Source organism: Dromiciops gliroides, chromosome 3, assembly GCF_019393635.1.
Source record: "Dromiciops gliroides isolate mDroGli1 chromosome 3, mDroGli1.pri, whole genome shotgun sequence".
Classification (NCBI taxonomy): Eukaryota; Metazoa; Chordata; class Mammalia; order Microbiotheria; family Microbiotheriidae; genus Dromiciops; species Dromiciops gliroides.
Genome location: NC_057863.1, coordinates 275,450,078 through 275,463,240, shown reverse-complemented (window position 1 = coordinate 275,463,240; position 13,163 = coordinate 275,450,078).

The following is a 13,163-nucleotide window of genomic DNA, read 5'->3' as shown; positions in this document are numbered from 1 at the left end:
AAGCAGAGAGTATATTATATCATGTCTTTTAACAGTCACAGGAAGGGGAAGTTAGGGGAAAGAACAGTTCTTTTATCTTGGAACCTGATTTATTGAAGAGATGTACAATTTAGCTTCTGCCAAAGCCTTCAGCTCTGAGATGCATGTAGGAAGACAACGGGAGCTCTTCATAGAATTTCTCTCTTCTTTGCCACAGCTCAACCCTACCTTATTTTTTCTTCTTCCTCCAGCTGTTTCCCTCGCCCTATGGTGTAGAATCTTTCTGACTGAGGTATTGGCATCACCACTCCTTTCTGTCTCTTTCTCAGATATTGGGTTATGCCCTTTTTTTCTGGGCAAATGGGGTTAAGTGACTTACCCAGGGTCACACAGCTAGTAAGTGTTAATTGTCTGAGCTCAAACTTGAACTCAGGTCCTCCTGAATCCAGGGCCAGTGCTCTATCCACTGAGCCACCTAGCTGCCCCAGGGTTATGCCCTTTTAACAACTTCTAGGCTTGACTGAAGTCTGGCTTCTGGCTGGAAGATCTCAATAACCAGCAATTTCTCTCAGGTTTGTCCTACACTAAAAATTCCAGGCTTCCACTCAGTTCTCAAGCACCTTCCACAAGGCTTTAATAAAGTTTACAATCCTACGTGATAATTTGTCCAAGTATTAATGCTCATTTTACAGACGAAGAAACCGAGACTCAAGATATTTCATTGATTTTCCAGGGTCACATAGTTTGTACGTGTCAAAGTAAGGACTTCAATTTGGATCTCGGAGCACACAGTGCCAAGATGTGACTTGCCTTGAATTCCAAAGTTAAGGAGCTTGTTTTTTATTGGTAAAGTAATGGAACACCACTGATAGTTTCTGAGGATGAGGCATGATGCAGTCACAAATTATACATAAGAACAAAATCTGTTTAAATCAGGGGTGGGTTTTTAACCTGAAGTTAAAGTTCAGAGAGTCCAGGAACTTCGATGGAAAAACCATTATACTAAGCTGTAACTAAAATTTTAGCATGTTATGAATGTAAAGAAACAAACCACAGGTGTATTACACCCACAGCTTTGTAAAACTTCAATATGATATGAAAATCTATTATTTCTATTAGTGACAGATATCTCAAAATAATATTTATGTTCCTAACTATTTTGTAGTCTTCTGGTATACAGACTTGCATTCCAATATAGTTTCCTTTGTATTTAATTAATTAAAAAATATTATTTATTTTGATTAATTTATCAATTTGTTTAATTCCTATGTATTTTAATTTGTGCATTTAAAAGCATTTTTCTGAAAAGGGATCCATAGGTTTCACCAGGCTGCCAATGGGGTCCATGATGGAAAGAAGAAATCCTGTTTGAAAGAAACCTCAGAGACAATCCAATCCTACCAACAAATGAACAGGAATCCCCTCCACAACTTCCCCTACAAGTGGACACACCCAGATTCACTTGAAGAACTCTAATGAGAGGGAACCCTATTCCACTTTGGGATGGCTCTAATTTTAGGAAGTTTTCATTATAAATAAGTAAAACCTCTCTCTCTACAGCTCTTCATTCTTCTCAGTTCTTTCTAGGGTCAAGCAAAATGCCTAATTCTTTTTCTATAGGACAACTTGTTAGTCCTCAAACAAGACTCTCTCCACCCATCTATCTCCCTGGACTTAATATATAGTTTGCTAATGTCTTGATTTAAATGTAATTCCAAGAAGTGAGCCCAGTATTCCAAATCACATATAAGTAGGGCAGAGTGGAGGGAAACAGTCACTTTTTTTGAGGCAATTGGGGCTAAGTGACTTGCCCAGGGTCTGAACTTAGGTCCTCCTGAATTCAGGGCCGGTGCTCCATCCACTGCACCACCTAGCTGCCCCGAAACATTCACTTTTAATGATCCTTAAAATTATTCTTGACTTTTCTCTCCCCCTCTCTCTCCCTCCCCCTCCCCCTCCCCTTTCCTCTCTCTCTCTCTCTCTCTCTCTCTCTCTCTCTCTCTCTCTCTCTCTCTCTCTCTCTCTCTCTCTCTCTTTCTCTCTCTCTCTCTCTCTTTCTCTTCCATGTCATGCTTTTGAGTACTTTTGAATTTATAGTCTCACCAAACTGTTCTTCATAGAATTATTATGTAGCCACACATCCTCTATCTTGTATTTCTGAAGTCAATTTTTTTACCCCCAGGAATAGGATGTTATGTTTTTATAGGTATTAAATTTCACCTTCTTACATTTTGACCATTTTCTAGCCTAACAGTAATTTTTGTATCGTTATTCTGTCATTCAACTTATTATTTCTCTGTTTCATGCCATCTGAAAATCTGATAAGAACCTATATCTGATTGCTTACCACCTCAGGGACGGGGCAGGGTAGGGAGGGAGGGAATGAGAAAAGGATAGAATTTGGAACTCAAAACTTTAAATAAATAAATAGAAAACCTGTTAAGGCTTTTATCTCATCTGTGCCTTCATTCAAGTCATTAAAAATATTAAACAGCACTGGTCCAGATGTGATCCCTGGGGTATTCCATTAGAGATATCTGTATTAAGTTGCTATAAACTCATTAATGATTTATTTTGGTAAAGTTAGAGAAATCCAGAGCTTATGGAATTACTGGCAGCAAGTATCATTTAGAGTATTCTCTCTATCTTGTCCACAATGGTAGCATAAGAGAGATTTATTGGATTTCCCCAGATATATGAGGACAGAGACTATCAAAAAAGGAAATAGAGTTTAGCATGAACTTTTTTTTTAATCAACTCATACTAACTCCTAATGATCACCACTTCCTTTCATGAATGCTTACAAGACCTTTCTTTAATACCATGTTCAAAATTTTTTATAGGAATCAGAGTAAGGCTCATTGGTCTGTAGTTTAAAAAAAAATTAACTCCCACCCCCGCATCCTTTTTAAACTGGGACAACACTGCCTTAAGGCAGCTCATGACATTCTGGGGCTGCTGCGATTATTAAGAATTATTAATTTTCCTTACATCAAATCAAAGGCTCCTTCTCTGCAACTTCCAAAAACCATTGCGAGTTCTCTCCTCTAGGGACAAACACAAGTTGAATCCTTTTTTCCAGTTGACAGCCATTCAAATATTTGAAGACAGCCATCATGTCTTCCCTGCTAAGAAGCCCTATGCATTTCTTCTACAACCTGTTCTAAACACCATGACAATTTCTAAGCAGCTTAGCTTTTTGACTCAACTCATCTGTCAGTGCCTGGTGTGCATGATGAGAGTATTGGAAATCCTAGATGAATGCGTAAAGTCATTACTGCACTAGGCGTGGGGGATGATGTGAGACCTTGGAAATTCTTTCAACTGGTATATCATACTGCCTCTGTTCCTATGTTCCTCTTAGAGACAAAATAGATTACAAAAGGATCAAATGAATGAAACCTATGTATGTATCTATGAAAACTATGGGCTTTGATACATAACAAATCATCTATTAATCATTTTGGATATATCCCAATATACAAGTTCTAAAGAAGAAGTCATATCTTTGTAAGAGCTTAAGAAGCAAAATGACATCCCTCCCTCCACTACCCATACTTTGTTTCTTTGTGGTTGTTCTTTTAAGTAATTGTTGGAGAATAAAACATGATTTGAATCCTTGAACAAGTAGTAATCTTAGCAAACATCAAATCCAATCCAACTTTGTCATGGATCAATTCCCTCTCTGACACCCTCAACAGACTGATTTCATAGTAAACCCTCAGAATAGGAGTCAGAAGACCTGGTTCCCATTCCTGGTTTTGATATCAATTAGCTGTGTGTCTCTGGTGAAGTCATCTGCCTTCTCTGGCCGTCGGGTTCCTAATCTATAAAATAATGAGGCTGGACAATATGACATTTCAGGTCTTTTTCAGTTCTAACTATACTTGTGCTACCTACTTTGCACAGTTGTGGAAAAGTTGTTGTGGGAAGAGTACCTTGTAATACAGAAATGCAAGTCGTCATTATTTAGGAGGAAAATTCTTTTGATTCTGTGGCTTAAAATGCAAAGTTCCAAAAGAAGGTAACATATAAGGGACACTGAAAGGAATGGAATTGCTTAAACTAAAATGAAAGGAATGAGATATTGCATTTCTGGGATTGGTAAGGGACACAGTCCAGTTTGCAAGGTAAACTATGGCTTGAGATGAACTTCATCAGATTGCACAAAGCAGTTTCGCAGATGTTACAGATAAAGTCAGAAAAATAAATAAGGCTATGACTAACAAATAAGGACAACATCAGAAAACTGGAACTTTAGAAAAGTTAGGCAGGTGACACAGTGTATAGAAGACCAGGCATTCAGCATCACTTACTAGCTGTGTGATCCTGGACAAGTCACTTAATTCCTATTTGCCTCAGTTCCTCATCTCCCAGAGGAATAACATATGTGAAGAAGTGTTAGAAAATTAACTGGAACCCTTAGTGCTTGGTTCTATTGGAGGGGGACTTTGGAGAAGAAGGGAAAATAAAGTTAATGCTCTTTGCCTTTAGACAAGGTTAGCCTTGATCCTTGTTTATTTGCTAAAGAGCATCATACATACAATATCATGGATTCTAACAGACCCCTTCTCAAAATAATATTTATAAATTATTGAAAAATAGGGGGGGGGCAGCTAGATGGTGCACTGGATAAAGTACTGGCCCTGGATTCAGAAGGACCTAAGTTTAAGTCCGACCCCAGACATTCGACACTTACTAGCTGTGTAACCCTGTGCAAGTCACTTAACCCTTACTGCCTCACCAAAAAAAGTGCTAAATTGAGTTAGAGGTTGGTAAAAATAAAAATATAAATTAATTTTTCCCACCCAAATATATACATACTCTGTGGAAGATCTGTAGACTCCAGGTGAAAAACTCTGGATGCAAATATATATGCGCGCGCGCATGCATACATGCTTAGAAGGATGGAAGGAGAGCAATAGAAAAGAGAGATTGTGCTTATATAGTGACCTCTCCTGTTTCTTTGTCCACATCAACTGAGCCTGGTTACAGGGAGACCACCCAAAAGACAGGTAATATATTCAAAATGCTACCCTATCTTTCAGTCTTCTTACAATTGGTCCCCTCAACACACTCTTAAATTTGGCTTTGCAGACGTACTTTTGTTGTTCCTTCATGATACCCTTACTACTCCTCCCCATGTCTTTGTATTGCCTGCTCTCCCTGCCTTAAAAGTTCTCCTTCCTCTCCTTAACCTCTTAAGTTTCATTGGCTTTGTTCCAGTCACAGCTAATAGTCTACCTTCTATAGGAGTCCTGTCCCAAATCTCCCAACTGCTAATTCTTTCTCTTCTGAGATGAACTCCCATCTTCTCTCTGTTCACACTCTGCATGTGCATAGTTATTCACATTTCTCCTCCTTTCCAATGTGAGCTCCTTGGGGACATGGACATTTTTGTCCTTTCTTTATATCCTCTATTCCTTAGCCAAATGCCCAGCCTATAATTAGTGCTTAATAAATGTTTTTTGATTGGCTGTCACATCTACAACAAGAAGGGCAGAACTGCTACAACTGTATCCTAGTCTTTTTTGCCTTCAGGTAAATCTCATGCTAAGGCTACCCCATTCACCCATCTTTATATGCCCAATATACATATAAAAACAGGAAATGGGCAAAAAATAGTGTTTGTACAGTAAATTCAAACTGCTCAATTCAACATAATAATTCTGGAATGAGAAATTATTGAATGACTCCTATCACTTACCATGGTTATTGTTCTTCAATTATGTTCAACTGTTTATGACCCCACTTGGAGTTTTCTTGATAAAGATACTAGAGCAGTTTGCTATTTCCTTTTACAATTCATTTTACAGATGAAGAAACTGAGGCAAACAGCATTAAGTTACCTTCCCAGAGTCACATAGCTAATAAGTATCTAAGTCTGGATTGATCTCTTGAAGACATAAGATAATAGTCTCTTATACCTCTTTAGATTTACCGTGTAGGTTTTTATTCAATCATTAGCACATTAATAAGTACAGATCTCATTGTTCTGGTTTGGATTGTAACCAAGGCTTGTGGGGCAGGCAACTCCCTATCTCTCCAAGCCAGCAACTGGAGCCAATCAATTAAAGTAGCCAGAAATAGTAGTAGTAAAGCTGTGGCCTTTTACCTGCAGAGAATGGAAAATTGAACTTTACAATTCAGGCTCAACTTTAACACTGATTTCCTGTGTTCCAAGGAGGCAAAGAAATAATTTGTTTCTTAGTTAGTCTCTTGCAGATTCTAGCCTGTGTGGCAAAACCATTACACACCACAGGCCTTACTACTTAACTCAATATGTCACAAGTCTGATAACTGAGATTCTGCAGAGAAGAAGCTCAAGACCCAGGTTAACAGGGGAGACTGGATTGCATCTCACCCTAGAGAGGAGGGGGCTTATATTTCAATATTGAGAAAATCAGCTGGGTACCCTAAGGTGGGGAACTTGAACGTCTTCTATATTCACCACCCCTGCTGTTGTTGTCCAAACCTTTGCCTGGGGAAATTCAGATGCATTTCTTCACAAACAAAAGTGACATCTGAAATGTTTTGAAAATCTCCCTTGAGCTCATCTTCTTGATGAAGATTAGAAACAGCAGGTAGCTGCTTCTTGGAGATGGTTTCTTTTTCTTTTCTTTCTTCCCTCAAATAGTTTACAGTTGTGCTTCCCTCCCCCCACTATGACAACTTCCTTGATTTGACAGAGGTTGCTGCAATCTCTTGGGTCCTGAGCAACAAGGATTACTCTGTACAGTGAAATAATGGTCATTTTTGGTTTTTTCGCTTAAGATAACTTTTTTGTCCTTTTAAAACTCTGATGCTTTTTTAAAACATTACCACAACTTTGCAATTATCTCACTTCCCTTAGAACTTCTTCATGTAACAAATAAGTTGAGTCCAGCAAAAGAAATCAATGCATTGACCAGATTATTTTCTTCTTTTCATGCTTTAAAGAAGTTCAAAATATTCAAATATGTGAGTTTCATCAAGTCAATTAGGATTTATTACACAGCTATTTATTATGTCCCTAGATGAGCTCAAGGGAGATTTTAGATTTAGATAGATAGATAGATAGATAGATAGATAGATAGATAGATAGATAGATAGATAGATAGATAGATGTAAAATTATTCTATACATATTTCCATTTATCAGTTCTTTCTCTGGATATGGACAGCATTTTTCTTTATATGTCCTTTGTAGTTAATTTAGCTATGAATAGGGTCTTTGGGCAAGTAATGTAAACTGTCTTAGCCCCATTTTCTTCATTTGTAACACAGGGATATCAATATCACAATGTTGTAAAGATCAAATAAAATAATGTAGCATACAAAGACCTTGTCAAGTCCCAAAGTGCTCTTAATTTAGTAATCATCATCACCATTACTTTAGGGCCTGCCCACGTGAAACTTAAAGTTTTGAAGGAGAAAACATATAAATACATGAAAAGTCAAGGACTTGATAGTACTGGTATCCAGTATTTTTAATTTTTAAAAAATTTTTTGGTAATGTTCAACAATTCATTACCCCATTTGGTGATTTTGGCACAAATACTGGAGGGTTTTGCCATTTCCTTCTCCAATTACTTTTACATATGAGGAAACTGAGGAAAACAGGGTTAAGTGACTTGCCCAGGGTCACACAGCTAGTGTCTGAGACCAGATTTGAGCTCGAGATGATGAGTTTCCACAACTCCAGGTCCAGTACTCTATCTCTTGTGCCACCTAGTTGCCCTGCTGGTATACTCAGCTTCAAGGTGTCTTGACTAATTTTCTTTCTTAATAAGGACAGCAAAAACTATAAGGAAAATAAGATTTAGAATTATTAAATGGGGGCAGCTAGGTGGCACAGTGGATAAAGTGTGAGCCCTGGATTCAGGAAGACCTGAGTTCAAATGTGACCTCAGACACTTGACTCTTACTAGCTGTGTGACCTTGAGCAAATCGCTTAACCCCTATTGCCCCACGGGGGGAAATAATTAATAAATGAAAGGCTTAGCACAATGCCTGGCAAGTAGTAGGTACTCAATAAATGTTGAGTGACTAATATATAGTGTGAATAGTGTCCTCAAGAAAAGGGAAAGAAAGTGCCAGACAGGGCAAATACCAAGCCCTAAAGCCATATTTCCTGCCACCCATTACAACTTCTTTCAAAAGGTAAGGTCAGGGCAGCTAGGTGGTGCAGTGGATAGAGCACTGGCCCTGAATTCAGGAGGACCTGAGTTCAAATCCGTCCTTAGACACTTAACACTTACTAGTTGTGTGACCCTGGGCAAGTCACTTAACCCCAATTGCCTCACCAAAAAAAAAAAAAAGTAAAGTCAGCTCAAGCCTGATTCTTACTCTACATCTTTGTCTACAGTGTTCATCTTCTTTCTGTAAAGTTTAACTACAAAGATATAGAAAAACATTTCCCCTTATAAGAGTCAGGCCCATGGACAAGAAACATGAAGTTTATGCTCTACCCAGTTGCTTCCAAGAACATAATGGGAGGGGGTGGGAATCTGGATATTTTAGAATGTTTATTCCAGCTTCTATTTGCAACAGATTCTACTCTAGGACCTCATGGCATGGAAATGACCCCCAACTATGCTATTTGCATCATGTATGGTGTTCTGTTTTTTCCTTACACAGAATAGGCAACTGAAAATGATGATGTTCTAACAAGATGAACAAGTTTCAAGAATAAATCAGGACACAGGCTATCTGAAATCCAGCCTACATATAAGAAGGCTCACCTCTAGTCTAGCCATGATGAAATTTGGTGCTACTAACACCATGAAACTTATGAAAATGGGAAATGATCATGAGTCCCGTATAGCACTATTCTGCTTGTTTACCATGACAGTGGAAAAAATGTCAGAAAAGAAGCACAGACTGCCCAGAATCATAGCTCTTATACTACTGGTGCTATAAGTGTAAAACCTTCTTCCAAAGCACAGAGATTTGGAGCTCTATTAGAGAAATCAATTCACAACCTTATTGACATTCTAGGTATAAGTGAAACAAAAGAAGAAAGAAGAAAGAAGAAGAAGAAGAAGAAGAAGAAGAAGAAGAAGAAGAAGAAGAAGAAGAAGAAGAAGAAGAAGAAGAAAGGAAGGCTAAAAAATCATTCTTAGACAAATAAAGGAATTTGTAGAACTGGTTTCTACCTTCCAAGAGAACTAATAAACATCTCATGAGATATTTTTTCATCTCATTTTTCAGTGCTTATGAGTAATAGCCAAGGAGATCATAATAATATGATTTTCTGTACCATGATCTTTGCAAAGGATGAGGAAGAAAATTTCTATGAAGAAATAGAGAAGCTTCTCCAAATCAATTTAACATGCTTTTTGGTAGGAATAACATCTGTTAAGGTTCCTGCTACCTAAGCTGGGCTAATTTGAGACTTAATTAGTTCTAGGGAGTAAGGTTTATACCATTGACATAGCTTAGTAGACACCCAAGTAAGATGAAAAAAATCAGAGTATAAGGTGCAAAAGCCTTCTCAGGTTTGATCTGAACTTTTAAACTCAGAACTGGTTGGGGAGGGGAATAAAAGGCTATAAAAACTGTGCATACTATTTGATCTAGCGATGCCACTGCTAGGTTTATATCCCAAAGACATCCAACAAAGGGAAAAGGACCTATTTGTACAAAAATATTTATAGCAGCTCTTTCTGTGGTGGCTAAGAATTGGAAATCAAAGGAATGTTCATCAATTGGGGAATGGCTAAGCAAGCTGTGGTATGTGATAGTGATGGAATTTATTGTGCTGTAAGAAATGACAAACAGGATGATTTCAGAAAAACCTGAAAAGACATATGAACTAATGTATAGTGAAGTGAGCAGAACCAGAAGAATATTGTATATGGTAACAGCAATATTGTTTGATGAAGAACTCTGAATGACTTAACTATTCTCAGCAATACAATGATCCAAGACAATCCCAAAGGACTAAATGATGAAGCATACTATCCACCTCCAGAAAAAGAACTGATATTGATTAAAAACAGACTCTAGTCTATTTTATGCTATTTTTCACTTTTTCTTCATTTTTCTTTTTATTTGAATCTTCTTGTACAAAATGACTATTATGGAAATATTTTACATAATTGCACATGTATAACTTCAAACAAACATGGGGGTAGCCAACAGAATAAATTCAGTACCCTCAACAAAAATCAATGCACTGTCCTTATGGGATACCCTTTCCATGTTATTGTTAAATAAACCTCCTTTTGTTAAATACTTTATGGTCTATGAGTTTCATTTATTTCTAATCCCAAACCCAAACCAGTTGACTGGCATGAGTCATGTCTGGTCCATAATACTCAATGATTTAATGAAAAGTTAGGTACAGGAAAGAACAGCAAAAACCACAGTGAAAAATAAATTTCAGAGTTAAGAAATGAGAAATACTTGTTGAGTCCTCTGGAGTAAAAGAAATTTATAACGTGAATATTGTCCTCAAGAAAAGAGAAGGAAGGTGCTAGACATGGCTAGCAACAAAAATCACAAAAAATAAAATTCATAAAATTTTGACAGGAAAAGACCAAGGCAACACAGATTTTTTTCTCCTTGTAATTTTATTATTTTTTAAAATCATAAATGTATTTTATTATTTTCCAGTAAAGATAGTTTTCAACATGTATTTATAAGATTTCAAGTTCCAAAATTTTCTTCCTCCCTCCCTTCCCTTCCCCCTCCCCAAGACACAAAGCAACCTGATATAGGTTATATATGTACAATCACATTAAACATATTTCTGCACTAGTCATGTTGTGAAAGAAGAATCAAAACAAAAGGGGAAAACCTCAAAAAATAAAAAAACAAAAAAGTAGAAAGAGTATGGTTTAATCTTCATCCAGATTCTACAGTTCTTTTTTCTGGATATGGAGAGTATTTTCTATCACGAGTCCTTTGGAATTGTCTTGGATCATTGTGTTGCTGAGAAGAGCCAAGTCTATCACAGTTTATCATTGTACAATGTTACTATTACTGTGCATAATGTTCTCCTAGTTCTGCTCATTTCACTCAGCATCAGTCCACTTAAGTCTTTCCAGTTTTTTCTGAAATCTGCCTGCTCATCATTTCTTGGAGCACAATAGTATTCCATTACATTCATATACCACAACTTGTTCAGCCATTCTCTAATTGATAGGCATCCCCTTGATTTCCAATTCTTTGCCACCACAAAGAGAGCTGCTATAAATATTTTTGTACATGTAGGTCCTTTCCCCTTTTTTAAGATCTCTGTGGGATACAGACATAGTAGTGGTATTACTGGGTCAAAGGGTATGCATAGTCCTATAGCCCTTTGGGCACACTTCCAAATGGCAGTGCAGATTTTAAAGAAATGACTCCCTGTTAAATGATTAGTTAGAACAAAGGTCAACAATAATACCCAAATTAAAACAATCAATATGAGGAAATGTTGTATTCACTTGCAAATGATTAAATCCCAATCTATTTAAATAAGCTTTTGATAGAAAAAAATTGGAGACAAAAGTAAAGACATTGATTTTTATCATTTCATAACAGAGGAAAATTCATCACAATAGGACTCTGGGCCAGCCTTGTTTTGGATGAACTGAAACATTGTAAATTGTTGGGTTTTTTTTTGTGAAATTAATTAATGACATTTGGTAGCATATAAAAAAAGCAGCAACATGGTGTAGTGGAGAGTGAGGTGGGCTTAGTCAGAAAGACTTAGGTCCCTGACCTGCCATCTGGCAGTATGTGCTGTGTGACCCTAAGCAAGCCACAAAGCTTCCCAGTGTGACCAGGCAACTTCCTAAGGCTATACATCACAAGACAAGTGCTGCCCTCCCTAACAGATGGATTGTCCTCCCTTAAGTTCCTTATGCCACAGAAATCACAGTGCAGAAAAAGAAAGTAATATAGAATGTGTGTAATTATTTGAGGGGGGTTAGGAATTTTTTTTAAAGGTAGGGGAAGAGTAGCTATGAACAATTCACAAGGAGTTGACACATAATTGATTGGCTGACAGACTGAATTTGGAAAGGAAATGTGAGGCAAAGTCAGAGATTCTAGAGCCATAGATTGTGACTGAAACACTACTGATGTGGTTATCCTGACACAAAGCATTCAGATGATTTAATTTTTGTTGCAGTCTCACATGCAGGTTCACGTGAATTCTTACAGTTAGCACCAATGGTCGTAGCAAGAGATGAGAGATAGTCAAATCCCTTAGAAGCAAAAGAGTATAGCCTACATGTAAATTAAGTTTATTGTGGACATCAATTCAAATTCAACTCTTTTTTCATCCTATCCTCCTTATTCCTAGATGGTGCACATGTGATGCATTGTTTTTCAAGATTTATATTTATTGTTTATTCTGATGGGGCCTCCTATTTTTTGTCACACAAATGTGACTTTTGGAAAAATAACATTTCCTTTAGCCTTTCTCTTAGTTTTTCTTCATAGGTTATGAGATGCACATTCTTATTTAAGAACACCCAAGTTTAACTACTTATCTTGAATTAACCTTCTTGGTTGGATGAATTAGGCTTATAGTAGTAATTATTTAATTGGATTGCACAATTAAAAACTACCTTTTCCACTTTGATTAGAATTACAATTAACAATCACTGCTTTGATTGAGATTACAATCATTAATCACTTCAATAGTAGTGCTACATTTTCCTTTAATTTATAATTAGGTCACAAGAGGCACCACATGAGACAAAGCAGAGATACAAATGAGCATGTGTAGAGGGCAGAAAGAAACCTGGCCTAACTGGGAAAGAAGCTTAATCTTATCAAATAGAGAAATGCAAACTATTTGGTATCCTTAGATATGAAAGTGTGATAACAACTACATACAATGTTTTGATAAAGTTAATCTGTTATATGCAGAAGGAAGAAACTAGAGAGAGGGAGATTTTTTGAAGCAACTGTAGGAATTCAACCAAAAAAAACCAACATAGATAAAGGCAGTTAGAAAGACTTGAGTTCAAATCCAGGCTAGATTTTTACTAGCTATGTGACCCTAGGCAAGTCATTTAACCTCAATTATAAAATGGGGAGAATAGGGGGGGTAGCTAGGTGGTGCAGTGGATAAAGCACTGGCCCTGGATTCAGGAGGACCTGAGTTCAAATCCGTCCTCAGACACTTGACACTTACTAGCTGTGTGACCCTGGGCAAGTCACTTAACCCCCATTTCCCCGTGAAAAAAATAAAATAAATTATTT